The sequence below is a fragment of the Elgaria multicarinata genome, chromosome 12 (assembly GCF_023053635.1).
Source record: "Elgaria multicarinata webbii isolate HBS135686 ecotype San Diego chromosome 12, rElgMul1.1.pri, whole genome shotgun sequence".
Lineage (NCBI taxonomy): Eukaryota > Metazoa > Chordata > Lepidosauria > Squamata > Anguidae > Elgaria > Elgaria multicarinata.
Window position 1 is genome coordinate 20937258 of NC_086182.1, and position 20145 is coordinate 20957402.

Below are 20145 nucleotides of genomic sequence, written 5' to 3' on the forward strand. Positions count from 1 at the left end.
AAGGCAGGTGCCATTTTAGAAGAGGCATTCCCTCCAGGGTCATAGTGGAAATGCCTCTTCCAAAATGGCACCTGTGGTATGCATTTTTAATAAGTAGTAGTAGCAATAATTATAATAATCTTTATTAAAAATGTATTCCCTGACTGAGGATACTTTTTTAGTCTATTAAAGCGTTTTTTAATTGATTAATCAAACAGATTTAAAGGTTGCAATTGACCCCAAAAGGTTATTGTGGTCTGAACCATGCTGACGGGAGATAATGGGAGATGTTGTCTAAATAATAATAATAATAATAATAATAATAATAATAATAATAATAATAATAAAATTATTTCTTACCCGCCTCTCCATTTAGATCGAGGCAGGGAACAACATTAGAACAGGAATCAATACATCTTAAAAATTCATGATTTAACATTGATCTGGATAGGCCTGCCGGAAAACGCTAGTCTACCATGACAACAGCAGGATGGCACCAGATTGAGGAAGGCCAACTTACAGAAAGGGTTCTAGGCCATGGCTAGACCAGGCCTATATCCCGGGATCATCCCTGTGCATCCCAATGACACACAGGGGATCTCAGGAGCAGGCAGGGACAACCCCTCCATTTGCCTGGGATAATCCTTAGGTCTAGCTAAGGCCCTAGTTACACAGTATAAACAGAGACAACAAATCAACCAACCCTTGTCCTGGTTAGGATTTACCCTTTTTGGCTCAATTAATATTGAATCCATCTCATGTATACTGAATTAAATAGATCATGTATTTACCATAGAAGTGTATGTCATCGCAACAGAAAAAGGCATCCCAAAATGAATTGATTTCTTATACTTAAACAGATTCTGCTGAAAATTTCAGCAACCAAAAGGAAGCAAAACATCACATAAGAGCCCCAAGAGGGGAAGTGGAAACCTATAAGGGCAACATTAAATGAAAGAAACCCTTAAATGTCAAAGATTCCCCCCCCCTCCTAGTTTCCTGTCTTTTATTGGGCTGGCCTATTGACTCAGAAAACTCAGTAAAGATTATTAAGTCAGGCAGAAAAAGAAGAAAGGGGGGAAAAGATATGACTAGCTCAAAGAGGAGACGGAGATGGGGAGATGAAATTAAAAAAAATGGACCAGCGAATTGGGTGAGTGTGGGAGCTCACTACACTGGCAAACTCTACTCCGAGATAAGAGTATCGCAGCTCTAAGGCTCAGTACAGTACCAACTACCAGTCTCTTTAAAGGGGAGAGGACTCTGAAAAATATCTGTCCTCACCAGGACCCGCTTCTTTATTCCCATCTTTCGAGGAGGCAGAACCAGGGGGCTGGTTTGAGTATGTACCATTGACAGGACCACGTGGCTGTGTTCATGGTGCTGGGTGGCACCTCCTCCCTCCTCAACACTGTGCTTTCCCTCTCCTGGGCAGTGTCAGGAAATCCAGACACTGAGGAGGGAGCGTGGGGCTTCCGGGTGGCCATCCGGGTCCTGGACCTGCTCCTGCTATCTTCCTGGTGGAAAGCAACCAATTACTGGTCACTTTCCATCATACTCTGCCCCTGGTTGGCCCTGGATTGTCTGCGGAGTGACATTACATGGTGGAAGCACCATGTTGACGTCGCTCCCTTTGAAAATGTTGGGGTAAATCTCTGATTTTTTCAAATTTGAGTATCACAGGAAAGAGTTGGAAGGGACCTATAAGGTCACTGAGTCCAACCCCCTGCTCAATGCAGGAATTCACATTAAAGCATGCCTGACGGATGGCTGTCCAGTTGCATCTTGAATGCATGTAGTGTGGGAGAGCCCACAACCTCCCTAGGTCATTGGTTCCATTGTCAGGAAGTTTTTCCTGATGTCCAGCTGGAATCTGGTTTTCCTTATCTCGAGCCCATGATTCCGTGTCCTGCACTCTGCGAGAAGAGATCCTGGCCCTCTTTTGTTTGCGAAACGAGGACTTGATGATGATGGAAGAAGCCACACCTCTGTTGCATTCCCCCACCTTCAGTATGGGTGACTACACTGCATTGTGCAATGGGAAAAACAGGCTCTTCATAGGAGGTTTTAAGGGGAAAGATTCTGAATGGCTCAGGGAAATCAAACAGCAGAGGTTGATAGGTAGAGAGATGGGCCCACTTTTGAGATCCAAATGGGATCCCAGGAGACTTAAGAGGTGGGGTAGCAACTAAGGGATCAATCATGGGATAAAACCAAAACCAAAACAGATATACAAATTTTACAATACGAACAATCCGAGCAGCGGCTTGGCAGCCCCAGGATTCTCCCGCTGCTCACAAATTCTATTGCTGCAAGCCTTTCTACATCAGCCAGAATGTCTTTTGTCTTAGTGGCTTTACGTTTCAGGGCAGGGACCTGATGGGGGCGGAGAGGAGAAAGTATTGTATTATGCACACAGGGTAGACCATTCGCGGCTTCTTTTTGCAACACGACATTCTGTCGCTGCTCCCGTAATCCCTGCCATCCTCTATCAAAGCAGGGGCTGCACATGGGCAGATGAAATCTTCCTAACTGCTCTCAATTACAGTGATTCACAAGAAGGAGGGCAGCATGACTGCATTGGCCTTTTTAAAACTCTTGTTCTACCATCACCTTTTCTTCCCAAAGATTTATCGAAAGGAATCTCAGTTCCATCAATAAAACGACCGCAGTGCTGCCCAGGATCTGCATAGGATTTGTTAGTGCCCCATCCATCTTCCTTTCCGATCCAGGCACAAAATGAATTTGCTCACACTTTCCAACTACACCCAGTGTGGATTTGTATGTGTGCTCAGTGTGCAGAAATCCAGGTTCGTGAATGGAGTGTGGCTTTTAAACGTGAAGCATAGAACCAAAGGAATTATTTGCAAGAACACTTATAGGGATACCAAGCTACAGCCCAAAAAAGAACAGACAAGATTCTTCTCATTACACTACATCACTCCCAGCAACACTTGGCCAGTCTCAAAAGTCTTGACGCCCATCTTTAAAGCCATTCTGACCTTTAGCATCTGTGCTCCGTGGAGATGGTCAAAGGGTCAAATGCATGGCTTAGTAAATCGAAGAGGCAGAACTTGCCAACAGCTGGCCTGGCTTATGGTGCTGTTACTTTCAAAGGGGTGGAACAAGGCTGTGGTTTTCAAGGCTGTGTGCTCTGTTTCCCCAACTCAATAACAAAGCAAAAGCAAACAACAACAAACTAACAAACAGGAAAAGATAGCTGCAAAGAGAAAGGTTATCAATGCCTCCGAGGAAAGAAGGAAGATGAAATAAGAAAGGATCTCTTTCCCTAGATACATCATCGGGTGTCACACAAATCTTTATGCCTACAGAATAAAAAACAGGAAGTGCAGGAAAGCCTTGCTATTTTGCAGACTTTAAACTATGAGCTCCATCAGACGAGCGTTTTATTGCACGCTCGTTACTGGGCACTGACGGATTTTTGCGGGTCCCTCTCACAACGTCGTCTGCCTCCCGCTTTCTTCGCACCACAAAAAAAACACCCCAGTAAGTCTGACTTATTTTTAAAGACAGAAGTCGCCACTATATCCTGCTCTGTGCAGGAAATGCAGCACAATCAAAACAACGTGCTCTTTCAAAAGAGGAAGTAGTGAGGGACAAACGCACAGGCGGAGAAGCAATAGTAAGCAATCACAATTTTCCCGTGTGATGACGCTGTGTGTGTTAGGATCCAGAGGGTACACACTACATGCATGCAGCTAAATTCTTCTTATTCAGAAGGAATCCTTGCAGAAATTTTAAAGGCCTCTGTTCATCAAACTGTTTTCGAGATTTGGCATGCGAGCTTCCTAAAAGGTACAATGCCCCTGCTACGCATGTGCCATTTTCCCCAACACACACATACACACACCATTTGTTTTCAAAACGCCAAATTTATAAACTGCCTGGGCAGAACTGAATGAATACTCTTGGGAACTGTCCCCACCCCCACCCCTCTCCAAGCAAACTTTCTGAAAGGTGAACACTGGCTGAGAAAATCTTGAGCCAATCTGTGGAACCTAAAACTCTGTACACCTATGATTCAAACACAAATCCAAGCAGTTCCTGTTGTTGGAGTTGGCCTGGTTTATAGAATTTGTTGCTGTTGCTCATATATGTCGCTTTACAAAAAGCAACTAGACAATAAATACAGTGAAAAGGGACTGTACAAATCACAGCTACAAAAATATACTATGATGCAATCGCACGCCTGCAAAGTACATTGAAACAATCAATAGATAAAAACGTTTATCTGAATTTCTTCAGTTAGTTTTATCCATTCTTGCAAGACCTAAACATTTTAATAACCATTAGTTATGTGTAGGAGGATATCTCCCTGCACCTAGCCAACATCTTGCCCATAACAGATTCATAATGAATGATTTCAGATTATTTGGAAGATTTGATTCTATAACACTAAACAGAATCAATAAAGAATCTACCTCAACGGCACGATCAGGGATACAGTAGATAGTACTGAGTGCCAATATCTCCATGCAAACTGACTTCTCCACAATGTATTCACTTATCTATTACATTTCCAACAGTGAAACACAGGTCACGAAGAACACCCAGTGTTGTTCACACTAAATGTAGGATGCTTTGCCTTGAAATTCTGGAAATTTGAAACGTTTGCAACAAAAAGAGAAATGTCATCCAACTGCATCAGGGATTCACTTCCATTGGCCGGTAAACAAAGCAGGGCATCTTAGAATGGACAGATGCAACATCTAATCCGCATCACCATCTGTGTTGCTTTACTTTAGTTAGACAGTTTCCAAACTTGAGCCTTGACAGATGCTGGGTTTTAACCTATGGAAGTTGCACAGCTGTGGCTGAACCAATCAGAGAATATCATCCTGGCAAGCGCATCTATCTTGGGAGCATTGCATGAGCTCCAACGCCTAGCTCAAATTGCTGGTAAATTGCTGATCTTTGACCCACAAGTGTAATTGTCAAAGGTGTGTGTTTTGGGGCTGACGGTGGAGCTACTTTCACACACACCTATTGAAAGGCCTCATATCATTGTTGTGAGGCATAGCTCAAATCCTCCCTCTTGCCTTTCATCCCATTTTCAATGCCTCACCCTTGTATTATTCTTTTCTAGAAGCTAAATCATCCTTCTTCAGCTTGGTGGCCTCCAGATGTTTTGGACTCCAACACCCACCAGACCTGGCAATCATGGCCAATGATCAGAAATGTTGGAAGTTGTCATCCAAAACATCTGGAGAGAGCCAGGTTGGGGAAGGCTAAGCTATGTATTCACTGGCCTCTCCAACAGTAGTGAGCACATGACTCCTTTGCATTTTTAAAAATGGAAAGAACAACACTCAGCTATTCCCCACTGCCACCTCCAGAAAGGCTAACCCCATTATCATTCAGATGCAGATATCACTTGATATGGCTTGCAATATATTAAAAGATAATGATCCTGCATTACTCCATGGAAAATGTCCTTTGTTCTGGACTTCATGGATAAGGAAAGGAAAGGAACCTCTCGTGCAAGCACTAAGTCATTACTGACTCTTGGAGGGACGCCAGCTTTCGCTGACGTTTTCTTGGCAGGCCTTATAGCGGGGTGGTTTGCCGTTGCCTTTCCCAGTAAAATCCACCCTAAATCCTACTTAAAGTAGACCCATTGAAATGAATGGGACTTAAGTCTGTCATGACTAACTTATGTCCTGCTGATTTCAATGGGTCTACTCTAAGTAGGATTTAGGTTGGATTTTACCCCATGACAACAAGAGAAAATACTGCTCATAGGTCTAGTTCATCCATAGAATAAGCCACCATCTTCCCTCACAATGCTTCCTTCTGGAACAAAGCTACATCAAGATGCATTCCTCATTCTGAGTGAGATATTGTTGGGGAGTGCAGTGGCCTGCTGGGGTGCTTCCATTTGTCTTTACTCCATCCCTCCCCCACAAAAAAACAAACAAAACCAGTCTGGAATTTCTTTCCAACCACTCTAAATCATCTAGATTTCTTTCCCTCTTTCACCTGTCTGCCATCTCCAAAGAAAAAAGTGTTGAGTTGGAATTTCTGGCTCAGTTTTAATTTAACGCAATCAAAAAGCCACACGGGCACGGGTTAAAAGAAAGGAGTTGTGGGTCATTGTGCAACCCCATCCTGCGTCCAGGAAGACAGAAGGAAAGGTCTTAGTTTCGGTTACTAAGGAGGCTTTCGCGGGGATACAGTGGGATGGAGTCAGGGCAAATGCGCTGCCAGTGTGAAGCAGGTTTGCAAAGCGGTAACTTTTAATCACTGGCTCCATCAGCAGGCACTGAACTCTGCAAGCCATTCGGGGTCAAGGATGAGCACGCTCCTTGCTCAGCCTTCTGCATGATGTTATGCGGTATCAGGTTAGCTGTTCTTATGATTTATTCAAATACTCATCACAGTCTATTTTTACACAGGAGCGATGATATCTGCTGATAACAGTTCATCATATATACATGTGAATTGCTTAGGAGCCAAGGTGCTATTAAAATGCTCCCTGAATTCAGCAGCCAAAGAATGGACTGGCTGGCCCCAATCAACATGCAAAATTCAGCCCTGCTATCTCACCACCTTTTGGTTCTAGAGTTGCCACCTTTAACAGCAGCCTGACACAGGTGAAGCTTTTCCTGCCATGAGGTGGGAAAAGGTTGCTCTGTTTAGTTAGTGCCAGGGCTGAGCCTTGAGCAGCTCAGCCCTGACACTAGTTCCTGGCTGCCAGAATGAAAAAGCAGTCAAAGATGAAGGACCAAACCAAGAATTGGAACTGAGGAACGTGCACAAGCACACTAGGAGCAGGGATGGGCAATTTGCGGCCCTCCAGATGTTTTGCCCTACAACTCCCATTATCTCTCACTATTGGCTAGGGCTGATGGAAGCCAAAACTGCTGGAGGACCACAAGTTGCCCACCCTGCGCTAGTATCAAGATGAAGATTGTTGCTCAGGAAATTCTCATGTCCAAACAGGAAACCTTTTATAGATCTTCCTGTCCAGGATGGCCCATTACTTCAGGAAGATGCTCCAACCTCCAGTTCTGATAGCCCACCATGTAAAACTGAAGGTTCTCAGTTTTAGCCACAGCATCTGAAGACCATCGCTTTAATCTACTCATCCCTCAACCTGCTGTTTCTCTGTCATCCCCTTTCTCCAACTCCACTTCCTGTGGGCATCCCACACTTCCTCACTATGTGAAGTTTTAATCCCAGCCAAACTGACAACTTCCCAAACCCAGCAGAGAACATAAAACCTGGCCAGGTTCACAACATAGGCATTGGTTTTCTTCAATCCCTTGTCTTGCTGACTTCTGGGATAATTCCTTGTGTGTTCTGCCCCAACCCCCATCCCAAGTTATGGAGTAGGTGATATGGATTCATTGGTTTGCTTCCATCGTGGCAGTTCCCCTCTTCAGTTCAGTCAGCTGGGTGAACTCTCGGGTATTTTCTGGCTGGAGAAATCTATAGTCGTTTTGGCTCAACTACAACTCTCCGTGTACGTTCAATCAATGATGGGAAGCAGAAGAGGAGAGAGGCCAAACTGGTTTTGCTTAACTAGGATGACTGGCAAAGTCTTGACACTTCAGCAAGCCCTGCCAAGTGAATGCAACTGCCGCCATGAGCTAACGGACAATGAACAGCACTAACTGTATGAGCGCCAAAATGAATTACATACACGACTTAAGCTAGACTCTGCTCTACTCACGCATTCAGGAAATGTCAAGCCAGATAAGCCCCTGGTATAAGAGGCAGAATCCATTTTACCATTCCTAGAAATGGAGATTGTGGGGAAGAGAAAGGAAATGCCTGCTTACACTCCACACCACTGTTACTGTGGAGCTAATGCACACAGAGATATTGTCTACCATGATATAGGATCAATAAAGACCAATGGAAAAACACAAATACACATTCTAGCCCTTTGTGACATTCAGACATAGTTTAATCATTTCATTAAGTTTTAAAAACACCAACTACTTCATTGTTAGATAACTTATGGTGCAAAAATTATTCAAAATTTCAAATTGTGGCCATGAAGTTGAACCCAGCCTTTCTCAACCTGGAGCCCTCCAGATGTTTTAAACTTCAGTACTTATCAGCCCCAGCCAACATGGAATGCCGGAAGTCCAAAACTCCTGGAGGGTACCAGGTTGGGAGACGCTACTCTAAACTCAGTACAACACATTATGAAACTCCAATCACAGTTACTTACAATTGGGGAGTCCTTTCGAACAGCTCAGCTTCAAAGGCAAAAGCCTCAGGATCCAACTCCAGAAGGTACCTATTGATATAATAAAGTAAAGCATGTTAAAAAAAAAGGCCATGATCCCAGAAGTAATGCTGCAACATTTAACACATTTTGAATGTTAACATAGTACAAACAGTTGCTAGATATCCAACCTATGAAGAAAAGAACCCAGTCCAAAGGTGCATATTCAACATGCAGTAAAGGAATTATGGAAATCCACACATACTTATTAGATCTGAATCTTCCCCTCCTCCAAGATACTGACATCAGAGAACCCATAATGATCTCATGATTTTTTTCTACACTGTGCGATAGATTAGATAAATAGAATGCATTGTATCCAATGGGGCCTCAGAGCAAGCAGAAAGCACTTATTTTCACACAAGTCAGGGCATTCAATTTTGGCCCATCTTCCCTACCCACTGTAGCCCCACCACCACCACTAACAGAGCTGTTCCTGGGAGGTGGGGAGAGGGAGATCCTCAAGAACAGCTATGAGATATGGCACCAAGGGGTGGAGTAAGTAGGGAAATGCAGCAAAAATGTGACACTGTTCCTTCCATGAGTGTCATAGCTTTCTGCTTGTGCAAAGCCACCAATGTATACAACCTAGGGCCTTGCTAGACCTGCCGGGATAAGCCGGCAGGGAGGCGGGGCGACGGTGCACTGACGTTAGCGCGCGCCGCCCGGGCTTCCAGACGCGAAACGCGCAGGGACATCGGGATCCCTGCAGCGTCCGCCATTTTTTAAAAAGTTTAAAGGGGCCACGTGCGTCCCGAAGACTCCGGAGAGTTAACCCCCCCATCCGCTCCCAATCCCTTCCTGATCTTTCTCTCCCTCCGTGTCCCATGTCTTCTGTCCGTCGAGGTGATGTTTGCCCTGTCCTGGACGGGGTTGCACTCCCCCTAAAGGATCGGGTCCGTAGTTTGGGGGTGCTCTTGGATCCAGAACTGTCACTTGAGGCACAGGTGAACTCAGTGGCAAAGAGCACCTTTTATCAGCTCAGGTTGATATACCAGCTGCGCCCTTATCTGGACAGAGATAGCTTAGCTACAGTTATCCATGCTCTGATAACCTCTCGTTTGGACTACTGCAATGCGTTATACGTGGGGCTGCCTTTGAAAACGGTCCGGAAACTTCAACTGGTGCAAAACAGGGCAGCACGCTTACTAACAGGGACTGGCCGACGAGACCACATTACGCCAGTCCTTTTCCAGCTTCATTGGCTGCCAGTCCAGGTCCGGGCCCGATTCAAAGTGCTGGTATTAACATTTAAAGCCCTAAACGGCTTGGGGCCAGGTTATTATTATTATTATTATTATTATTATTATTATTATTATTATTTATATAGCACCATCAATGTACATGGTGCTGTACAGAGTAAAACAGTAAATAGCAAGGCCCTGCCGCATAGGCTTACAATCTAATAAAATCATAGTAAAACAATAAGGAGAGGAAGAGAATGCCAACAGGCACAGGGTAGAGTAAGCAGGTACAGGGTAGGGTAAAACTAACAGTATAAAGTCTGCACAACATCAAGTTTTAAAAGCTTTAGGAAAAAGAAAAGTTTTTAGTTGAGCTTTAAAAGCTGCGATTGAACTTGTAGTTCTCAAATGTTCTGGGAGAGCGTTCCAGGCGTAAGGGGCAGCAGAAGAAAATGGACGAAGCCGAGCAAGGGAAGTAGAGACCCTTGGGCAGGCGAGAAACAAGACAGTAAGGAGGAATACACTGTTATTGTGCTGTAAAGAATCATATATCAAACCAATGAGAGGGAATACAATGTTGTTGTGCTATAAAAGTCTAACCATACCAAAAATAACCAGTACCAAATGAACCAAATGTGTTTTGATGTACAATTTTCCTCAATGGTCTAGTAAAAGGGATGTCATTTAGTATATAGTATGCCCCAAAATGAACAAACACGTGTATACGAACACTTTGGCTGTTTCTACACCTGCCTTTCCCCCCAGGATCGTTCCTGTGCATCTAAATGCCACACAGGGGATCCCGGGAGCAGGCAGAAACGATCCCTCCATTTTCCTGGGATAACTCTTAGGTGTAGAAAGGTCCGTTGTATAGAACACATTCAGCACAATTGCCCATGGAATTGCTCCTCCTCTACACCACTGCAACGTGGGCAGGATCTACACTACTACTGCTTTATAACAGTATTGAAGTGCAGTGACAACTGTTGAGGCCCAGGTCACATTCCATATACCATTTTCAAACTGTTTTCATAGTGTTATAACCTGCTTGGTGTAGATCAGTCCTGCTTATTCACCTGACTTTCGTTCTGGTGGTGAGAAGGAGGAGAAGTAGAGGCCTCTGCCTACTTGCTCCCTTGCTCTCTGCCTGTCAAGTAAGCAAGTGGTAGCAATGAGGAGGAGGAGGAGGATGAAGAGCAGAAGCAGCTCATGACCATGGTGGCAAGAAGATAAGGGAGGATGTCTTGCTCAAGGGCCCTCCAAAACCTGCTCAGAGGTAGTGCATACAGCCTTGCAAGCAACAGCTTCCTGGAAGGCAGGTACAACATGATCCTCTCCATGCTGGGAATAGCCGTACCTATTGAATTGGGCCAGTGCCGATGAAGAACATACTAACATCCACATAAAAAGAACTTGAGATTTAAGAAGTTCAAACCTGGGAGAAAGCAAAAGGGACAGATTCATCCCATCCCTACTCATAATTGATATGTTGCCTATTGTATATTTGGGCGTCCATCTCCAAATGCAGCGTATCATGGGAGGAGCAGCCCTCAATCTGCAGGGGAGACCATCCCTCTTCTCTCCCCTTCCACCATCCAGCCCAGAGCCTCCCATGTTCATGTAACCTCCACACATGCACACTCCCAGCCTTGCTTCTCACTGACCCATTGTTCAAAGCAATGCCTTAAACAGCTCATATTTTGTTAATTGTACAAGCCTAATGGAGGAATGTATTGGCAAGAAGGGGTAATGGCCATCAGGCCGGCAATAAAACAAAATTAATGGTCCGTAGGAAGAAATCATGTCCACTTAATATCAGCTTTGAAACTCTAATAAAATAATGGGATACCAGTGGCAGCTTCTCTCTCTCTCTCCCTCTCTCTCCCACACACACAGACACACAAGTGCATGCAGATTGCTTACACTACGTTAAATCACTCATAAAGCAGACCCCATTCAGTCGAAGCTCACAAGATCCTTCAGGGAACACAGTAGACCGGAAACATTTAGTGTAAGGATCATTACCGACATGCGCAGCTGTAGTAACACCCACAAGATCCAGCCCAGAGGCAACGCAGGAAAAACACACACACCCAGAATAGAGTATGAGGTCTCCATTAGTGCTTCTCCAGCCCTTTAAGAAACACCACACAAGCATGCTATTGGTATGTCATCTGGAAACCCAACTCTTCAGTAGGCATGTCTAGGGAGAGATGGGCAGGCAAAAAAGAAAAGAAAAGGGGGAATTCCTTTCTGCATGGCCACAGCGTGATCAAACTATGGGTTATTCTAGATGGAATACTTAAAATTCCTCTGTCTGGCAACCTGACAGAAACTCCGCCGCTCTGTATTACCAATCAAATGCAGATGTGGAGTAAGAACAAACACTACCCCGCTACATAGCCAGCTGCTACGGCTCCTTCTGTGGTCACATCAAATTAACGTTAAATTAACAGCAAGTCTAGAAAGTTTGCGTTATTGCCACCAATTAAGAGCTGTCGTGAACGGTCCATGTATTTACTTTAAATACACTGTAGCTTTGCAGAAGCATGCCGTGGACGGCACTTCTTGCATTTCATGGACTTTGGGTCTGTTGACCAGTTATCTCACTCTATGCACATTTACATGCATGCATGCACATGCAATATAAATGTGCCCATCACCCCAGGGGACACAGGAAGCTGCCGTTTACCAGGTCAGACTATTTTTCCATTTATCCCGATACTGTAGGGCAACCACTGCCCCCACCCCCAAAAGAGAGGATAAGATTTGCATAATGTTTGCATGGATGAATTAATATGTAGAGATGCAAATTAAGAAGTCATGAGTATAAATGTAACTGAAATGCAAGACATCCCACCAGTACGGAGAAGATGGTGACCAGGTGGGCTGTGTGCCGGCTGTCTCAGGGCTCATCTACATCAAGCAGGATATTCCACTATGAAAGCAGTATGGAAGCGGTATATAAAAGGCAGGAGCCACACCGAGCAGGATATCCCGGTATGAAAGCGGGATACGGTATGTGTCAATGGGCTCCAGCAGTTGTCAGTGCACTTCAATACTGCTATAAAACAGTAGTGTGGCTCCTGGCTTTTATATACCGCTTTCATAGTGGAATATCCTGCTTGGTGCAGATGAGCCCTGTCTGCTGACCAGGTACTCTCTGTTGATGGGCAAATTCAAGGCCTCTTCTGCTCTCCCTTTTTATGGTCCTTTATTTTTAAACTAGACTTGGACTAGACGGCCTTTCAGATAGAGGATGTCTTCAAACACCGGACAACCGGTGCATGTTTAGACAGAAACATGCTGGCTGGGGAATGCTGGAAGTTGTAGGATTATTAATTTTTGTCTAAACCTGCATAGGATTGCATCCTGAAGTGTTTTTAATGGCCTGTATTTTATGGTTTAATGGTGTTTAATTCTGTGCATTGCCTTGAATGCATTTTAGCAAACAACAACAACATAAACATGTTAATATACATAAAATAAATAAATAAATAAATAAATATCCCCCTTTTATGGATTGGTAATTAGAACATTATTTCCCCCTAATAAAATAACAAAAGATACCTCCTCCCTATTAGCTGCTTATCTGCAGCTGATATTACAGAGTCTTCATGTTCAAATAACTGTCTAGGTAAGCTGTTTTTTCCCCATATTACTTTTCCTTGTAGAATCAACTGCTTAAAGGAAACCTAGTTGTTTTACCTCATAACTTCCTCATCAGTAGACCTCATCATTAATCATGTTACAGTTAGAAATCGACTTTGCACAGTTGATGTGTGTGTTGTTGTTTTTAAAAAAATCAGTGAGGAAGGAAACCTGCAAACACTTGATGCATTTAAGCTGCAGAATTATTCAAGTCTAAGTATTTATCTGATGAGACACAGCGGCCTTGTTTTCAGCTGTGCCATACATTAAACACTCATCCTTGTGTAACACAGAAGCTTGCAATATCCAAAACACACAGGGTTTTGATAAGGCTTTCCAATGCACTTAGTATAAAATGCAAGGAACAGTTTATAAGCTGGACGGTATGCTGTTAGCAGAAGTGGCTGAATAAAGAAACCTGACTCCAGAAAGAGGAGCTTGGCAAACATTACTGAATCATAAACAGATAGTTCCCTAGCTATACAACCAGAACTACAAAACAGCAGAGCAAATCAAGCTGGACTCCTACCAGAACAAAACTACCACTACTACAGAACATAATGAACAGGTTAGCTGTTTTATACACACAAAATCCAGGGTAAAAAGAAATTTATTTGACTCCACCAGTAACTACAAATACCCAAATCACAACTCAAAGGGTTTAGATAAATGTCCGGAACGGCTACTCAGTCTGAGGTGACATGCCCTAAATTGTTTTCTCTATCAACCCAATCACAGTAAACGATTTAACCTGTATTAAGAATAATTTAACCCAGAATGCCTGCTTCAAGGATGCTAGATATTAGGAAAAGATATGTTCGATGGACGGACGTAGGAGAAATTCATTTTTTAAGAGAAACAGACCTAATTTTCACTTCCCAGACTATTGCAAGACCAAAATGCAGTTATGCTTTGGATTATACGCTTTTTCCAAATTTTGCAGTTCTCTGCTCCAAAAGAAGTTATCCCCAAAATGCACATTGTAGTGAAAATACACACAGAAATGCTTATTTTGGGTAAAAAAATAAATACGAAAAGCATATTTTAAGGGGGAAATGTATACAAATGTGCATACTTAAGGGGCAAATTAGTATAATTTAAATGAGCATGTTCATGCTTTTTTTTTTAATCACAGAATACCCAACAGACTTGCAACTGAACATATCTGAAACTGACCTGGACCAGAAACAGACATCCATCGGTAGTTCAATGCAGGGACTCAGTTTTACATATCATTAGCTGAAATAAGCTTTTTATACTGTGGACACTTATGGCATTGGTGATGAGCACGAGTGGTCTGATTTGTTTTCCCTTCCTTCATTCCTACTTGAGCAATCAAAGTACCTCAGCCATTCATGTTCTGATAAACTACTCTGGGAAGTAAGCTTTCATCATCGGGAGCAGGGGAGTTATTTATTTATTTATTTAGAGTATTTTTATCCCGCACCTCAGCCAAAAGGCTCTCGGAGCGGCTTACAATGTATCAATAAAGAAGACAGTCCCTACCCTCAGGCTTACATTCTAAAAAAAAAGACATGACACACAAGGAAAAGTGGATGGGGAGGGAAGAGGGAACGTTAGGAGATAGTTTCTGATCTCAGAAAAATACCATACAGCTAGGTTAAAAAAAAAAAAGTATCCAAAATTTGGAGCCTGCCCACAGCTTTATTACAGTCATTTCCAATTATTATAGATCACGCAATAGTTTAAAACAGAAAAAAACCATACAGAATAGAAGTAAAAGAAATGAAGAAAACAAGAATTAAAAATTACAAAAGTTCAAAACTACATAAAGACAGCAGGACTCTCCACTAATCCGCAAATGCCTGACAGAAGGAAGATGTTTTCATTTGTTTAGGAAAGGGGACCAGAGAAACAAACACATGAACTTCCTGGGGGTAGGGTGGCCATGTGTCCTACTTTACAGGGTACAATCTTCTATTTGAAAGGATGTCAGAGAACAGTCCTTTATTTGAAGACATCATCTGCTGGAAGAACTGTCCAGTCTAAGTCTGGCTTGAAGGTAAAGAACCTTATGAAGGGAAACCAGCAGGACTGGAGCAGCACACTGAGCAAGGCATACAGGTAACCTAAGCCAGATCTACACCTTGTGCCAAATCATTACGAGCCCATCATGGTAACGCTATTTCCTTCTTGTGCATTTATACCTCATAGGACACAATGACATCTGTTGTGGCATTTGGGGGTAATGTGCAATAGAAAACAGAAAATAAAAACAGGGAAGTGGCATATGGAATGTGTAATGTGTCCAACAGTTATCAGTGCACCTCAATAGTGTATATCTAGCCCTGGTCACAGTCTTTACCCCTATGGTGAAAGATATTGTATTTGTGTTGAAATGATAGCAATTATTTCTACATTTGCTTCTACACATATTTATTAGTATGTACAAATGTTATGCAAATATGTGTCCTGTTCTACTCTTTTCGTTTTTGTTTCAGTGATGTTTTTCCTCTTTGGGGGGCAATCCATAAGCATCCACCCTACTTGGGGGAGAGCATTCCACAACTTTTGAGCCACCACAAAAAAGGCCTTGCTCATGGTAGGTGATTACTGTACTTTCCTCACAGAGCAAATCCAGAGCAGAGCGTCATTGGTTCATCTCAAGAATAGGGGGTGGGCTCTCATGAGAGAAAGTTTTTCTTGTGATAGTTGTGGTATAAGTCAATGCTAAACAACTTCTACCCTGAGGACCACTTTCTCCCACTTGAACTTGTCTGCCAATTACAATTCTTAAGAAGTACTCATCTATGTGCCCTTGCCCTCAGGCAGAGAGGGCTTCTCAGTGTTGGCACGCAAACTATCAAACTCCTATCCTATACCCATTCATCTGACACCACTTTTATCTTTTAGACACCAGGTGAAATCTTTCCTTTTCCCAAATGTCATTAATGGCTCTTAATGGTATGGAAGTTTCATAGCCTTGGCTTTATATTTGACTCCTCGCTCTCCTTTATTCCTCATATTGAGGCAGTAGCTAAATCTTGTCGTTTTTTCCTGTATAATATTGCCAGGATTTGATCATTTTTGTCTGTCTCTTCTGCCAAGACGCTTGTTCATGCGCTGGTTATTTCACGGTTGGACTACTGCAACCTTCTTCTCTCTGGCCTTCCTTCTTCTCACATCAGTCCGTTGGTTTCTGTTCACCACTCTGCCGCAAAGATCATCTTCTTGGCTCGCCGCTCTGACCATGTTACTCCGCTTCTGAAATCTCTTCATTGGCTTCCAATTCACTTCAGAATCCAATATAAACTTCTCCTGTTGACCTTCAAAGCTTTTCACGGTCTAGCTCCTTCCTATCTCTCCTCTCTCATCTCACACTATTGCCCCGCTCATGCTCTTCGCTCCTCTGATGCCATGTTTCTCGCCTGCCCAAGGGCCTCTACTTCCCTTGCTCGGCTTCGTCCATTTTCTTCTGCTGCCCCTTACGCCTGGAACGCTCTTCCAGAACATTTGAGAACTACAAGTTCAATCGCAGCTTTTAAAGCTCAACTAAAAACTTTTCTTTTTCCTAAAGCTTTTAAGACTTGATGTTGTGCGGACTTTATACTGTTAGTTTTACCCTACCCTGTGCCTGCTTACCCTACCCTGTGCCTGTTGGCATTCTCTTCCCCTCCTTATTGTTTTACTATGATTTTATTAGATTGTAAGCCTATGCGGCAGAGTCTTGCTATTTACTGTTTTACTCTGTACAGCACCATGTACATTGATGGTGCTATATTTGTTCTTTGCCTACTGTTTCTATTTTGCAATTAACTTCTGTTTTTACTGATTTAGGTTTTATCATTTTAACTGCTGCCATGGGCATCTGCTGGATTTTTTCCTGGGAAAGGATCACTTTATCAAACAATCTTCAACTCGCTTAAACCCTATTGAACTTGCTTCCAGCTTGTGATTTATTACACTGGTACGAAGAGAGTAGGCATATTTCATCACCTACAGCATAACCAATGAGCAAAGCTGCTGCTGTGGTCCATGTTAATTTCATCACCCACAGCATAACCAATCATCACCTACAGCATAACCAATCACCAAATCTGCTGCTGTGGTCCAGGTTAATTGTAGCCTGCAGTGTCTCAAGAATGGCTTGTAAATAGCTAGAGACAAGCAGTTACTACCGAAGACATACAAGGTAATACCAAGAGAATAGTAAGCAGGGCCTTACTGTAAAAGGAAGCAGACTGAAGTTAGATTTACAGGGCCTAGCCAGGTGTTTGCCTTCTCAGGGAGATTTTATTGCCACACTCAAAAATAGTTATTTTAGGGCAGGCAGCTGAGATTTGTATGGAATATCACTGCATTATCCATCCCTTTTGGTTTCAGATGACATCGTCTGGCACAGTGCTTACAAGCCAGCCCTTGTCCTCTGTAAAATAATAATAAAAATGCCTTTCCTTAAACAGTGCAATTTTCATAATACAAGGCAAAGGCTGCACATTTTCAACTGAAGATATGCCATTACTATTCTAATTAATCTATGTTGGGGCTGGTTATTTAAGAAGCAGAAAACATAGCCCTCACTCCCTCACTTGTGCATCGTGACACAAGTGCACCGCAAACGCTTGCTAATAAACTCAAGTAGCATATCTTTGTAAGCTATTTCCTGTTTCAAGTTTAAAGCAAAAGGAGCCGTCCTGCAACTCACCCTAAATTTATTTATTAATTATTTATTTAAAACATTTATATCCCGCCCTATATCAATAAGATCTCAGGGCGGCGTACAGATAAAAGCACACAATATAAAACAGTAAATATACACAGCTAAAAACAAATTAAACCATAAACCAAGTTAAAACAATATATGATTTAAAAGCAGTAAAACTATTAAAACAGTTAAAACAATGTGCCAACTTAGTGAAGCAATTGTAGAAAAGAGGGCTTTCCAAGTGAGGAAAATAAAAAGGAGCAAGACTGTAGCACAGCACTGCTACTATGCTGGGGCAGGGAGAGGCCATGTATGCTAAGAATCCAGAGACATCACTCCTAGATCTTCTCTGAAACAAGGTCTGACCCCAAACATTTTGGGCATGCAAGTAGAACTAAAATGAAATCCTCCCGATCTGCATCAGCCAAATTCAATAGGTACAGCTATTCCCAGTCCGGAGAGGACCATGTTGTATCTAATTGCTTTAGTACTCCCTTAACTTTATTGTCATCCAATAGTCCAATTGCTTCCCTATCTGTTTTCCTGCTGCTGATATATTTTTAAAAATTCTTTATTGTTGGCCTTGATATTATTAGCAATGTGCTCTTTAAAATGCTTTTTTGCAACTCTTATTGTTTGCTTGCATCGCCTTTGTGCAAGCTTGTGCTCCTTTTTATTTTCCTCACTTGGGCAAGACTTCCATTTTCTGAAGGAAGCCCTCTTTTCTACAATTGCTTCCTTGACACTGCTTGTTAACCATGCTAGTGACCTCTTGGACTTGGTGCTAACTTGTGGAATACATTTTAGTTAAGCTTCTATTATTGTGCTTTTGAGCAAGCTCCATGCATTTTGCAAGGATTTAACCCTCTGGATTCCCCCTTTCAACTCTGTTTTCACCAGTTCCCTCATTTTAGAGAAGTTTCCTCTTTTGAAGTCAAATGTGACGACGTTGAACTTCCTGGACTTCCACTGGAGTATATATTGAATCTGATAGCACTGTGGTCACTGTTACCGATTGGTTCAACAGCATTTACATCTCGTACTAGGTCTTGGGCAACACCACTTAGGATTAAGTCCAGGGTCGCCTCCCCTCTGGTCGGTTCCATGACCAACTGTTCTACAGCACAGTCATTTAGGACACAGAGGAGGGCCAGGATCTCTTCTCGATCCTCCCAGAGTGCAGGACACGGAATAACGGGCTCAAGTTAAAGGAAGCCAGATTCCTGCCAGACATCAGGAAAAGCTTTCTGACTGTTAGAGCAGTATGACAATGGAACCAGTTACCTAGGGAGGTTGTGGGCTCTCCCACACTAAAGGCATTCAAAAGGCAGCTAGACAACCATCTGTCAGGGATGCTGTAGGGTGGATTCCTGCATTGAGCAGGGGGGGTTGGACTTGATGGCTTTGTAGACCCTTTCCAACTCTGCTATTCTATGATTCTATAAGAAATCTAACCTCCTTGTCATGACTAGATATGCATTTATCCCGTCAATGTGAGGATAATTGAAGTCACCCATTATTACAACACCTCCTCATTTGGAGGCCTCCCTGATTTTGTTTTCCATCTCAAGGTCACCCTGAGCATTTTGATCTGGGGAACAATAGCATGTTCCTAGCACTAAATTAGATATGGGGCCCTGTATCGTCACCTGCAGCACTTTTGTGGAAGAGTCTGCCCTGTTTAAGTGCTCTAGTCTACTTGACACAATGCCCACTTTGACGTACAGAGTAACACCGCCCACAGTATGCCCTTCCCTGTCCTTCCTGTAGAGTTTATATCCAGGGATGACCATATCCCACTGGTTCTCTCCATTCCGTCAGGTTTCTGCAATGCCCACTATGTCCAGGTTCTTCTTTGAAACCAAGCACTCCAATTCTCCCATTTTGTCTCAGAGGCTTCTACATTTGCATAGAAACACCTATACATGGTGTCCCTCCCCAGATGTCTCTGGCATGTCCCTTTTTCATTGTTGCACTTTAGCCTCTTTGATTGGCTGTCATGTTCTATCCTGTACTCATGGCCTATTTGCTCCCATTCTACAATGGGACAATCAAAAACATTTTCATTTTCATCTCCTTGAGATGATTTAACCTGAACCACATGCTTCCCAGCTCCTGTTGGCTTTCCCCCAGACTTTGCCAGTACCCTCCAAACATCTATTTAATTTGCATCCCCAGCGATCAAGACATTTATTAGACACTAAAAAATGCCCCTTGCTTACCAAACAACTTATTCCCAAGATAAAATATCACGCTCCCTCTCCCACAAGCCTGACTTACAACCTCATCCCGGGAATGTTGTCAGTGCATTCTTGTGAAATGTTTTCAAACCTCACTTCTAAAGTATGGCTTTTGTCAAGGCTTTCTAGCCTTCAAAAGTTCTCTCCCACATGAAAAAACACACA

At 43.0% G+C, this 20145-nt stretch overlaps 1 protein-coding gene across 4 annotated transcripts in view; it reads right to left on the bottom strand.

Annotated features, from left to right (window-relative positions):
- The window catches only part of PKNOX2 (PBX/knotted 1 homeobox 2), a 362331-nt gene that overhangs the window by 274671 nt on the left and 67515 nt on the right, over window positions 1-20145 (bottom strand). For 3 of the 4 annotated variants that reach the window (XM_063139402.1, XM_063139403.1, XM_063139401.1), the window contains exon 4: window positions 8183-8251. The gene's annotated coding sequence lies outside the window, so the exon portion shown is untranslated. Of the gene's footprint in view, window positions 1-8182; window positions 8252-11346; window positions 11478-20145 lie in introns of those variants that run through there. The other variant, XM_063139405.1, reaches the window with a different exon arrangement.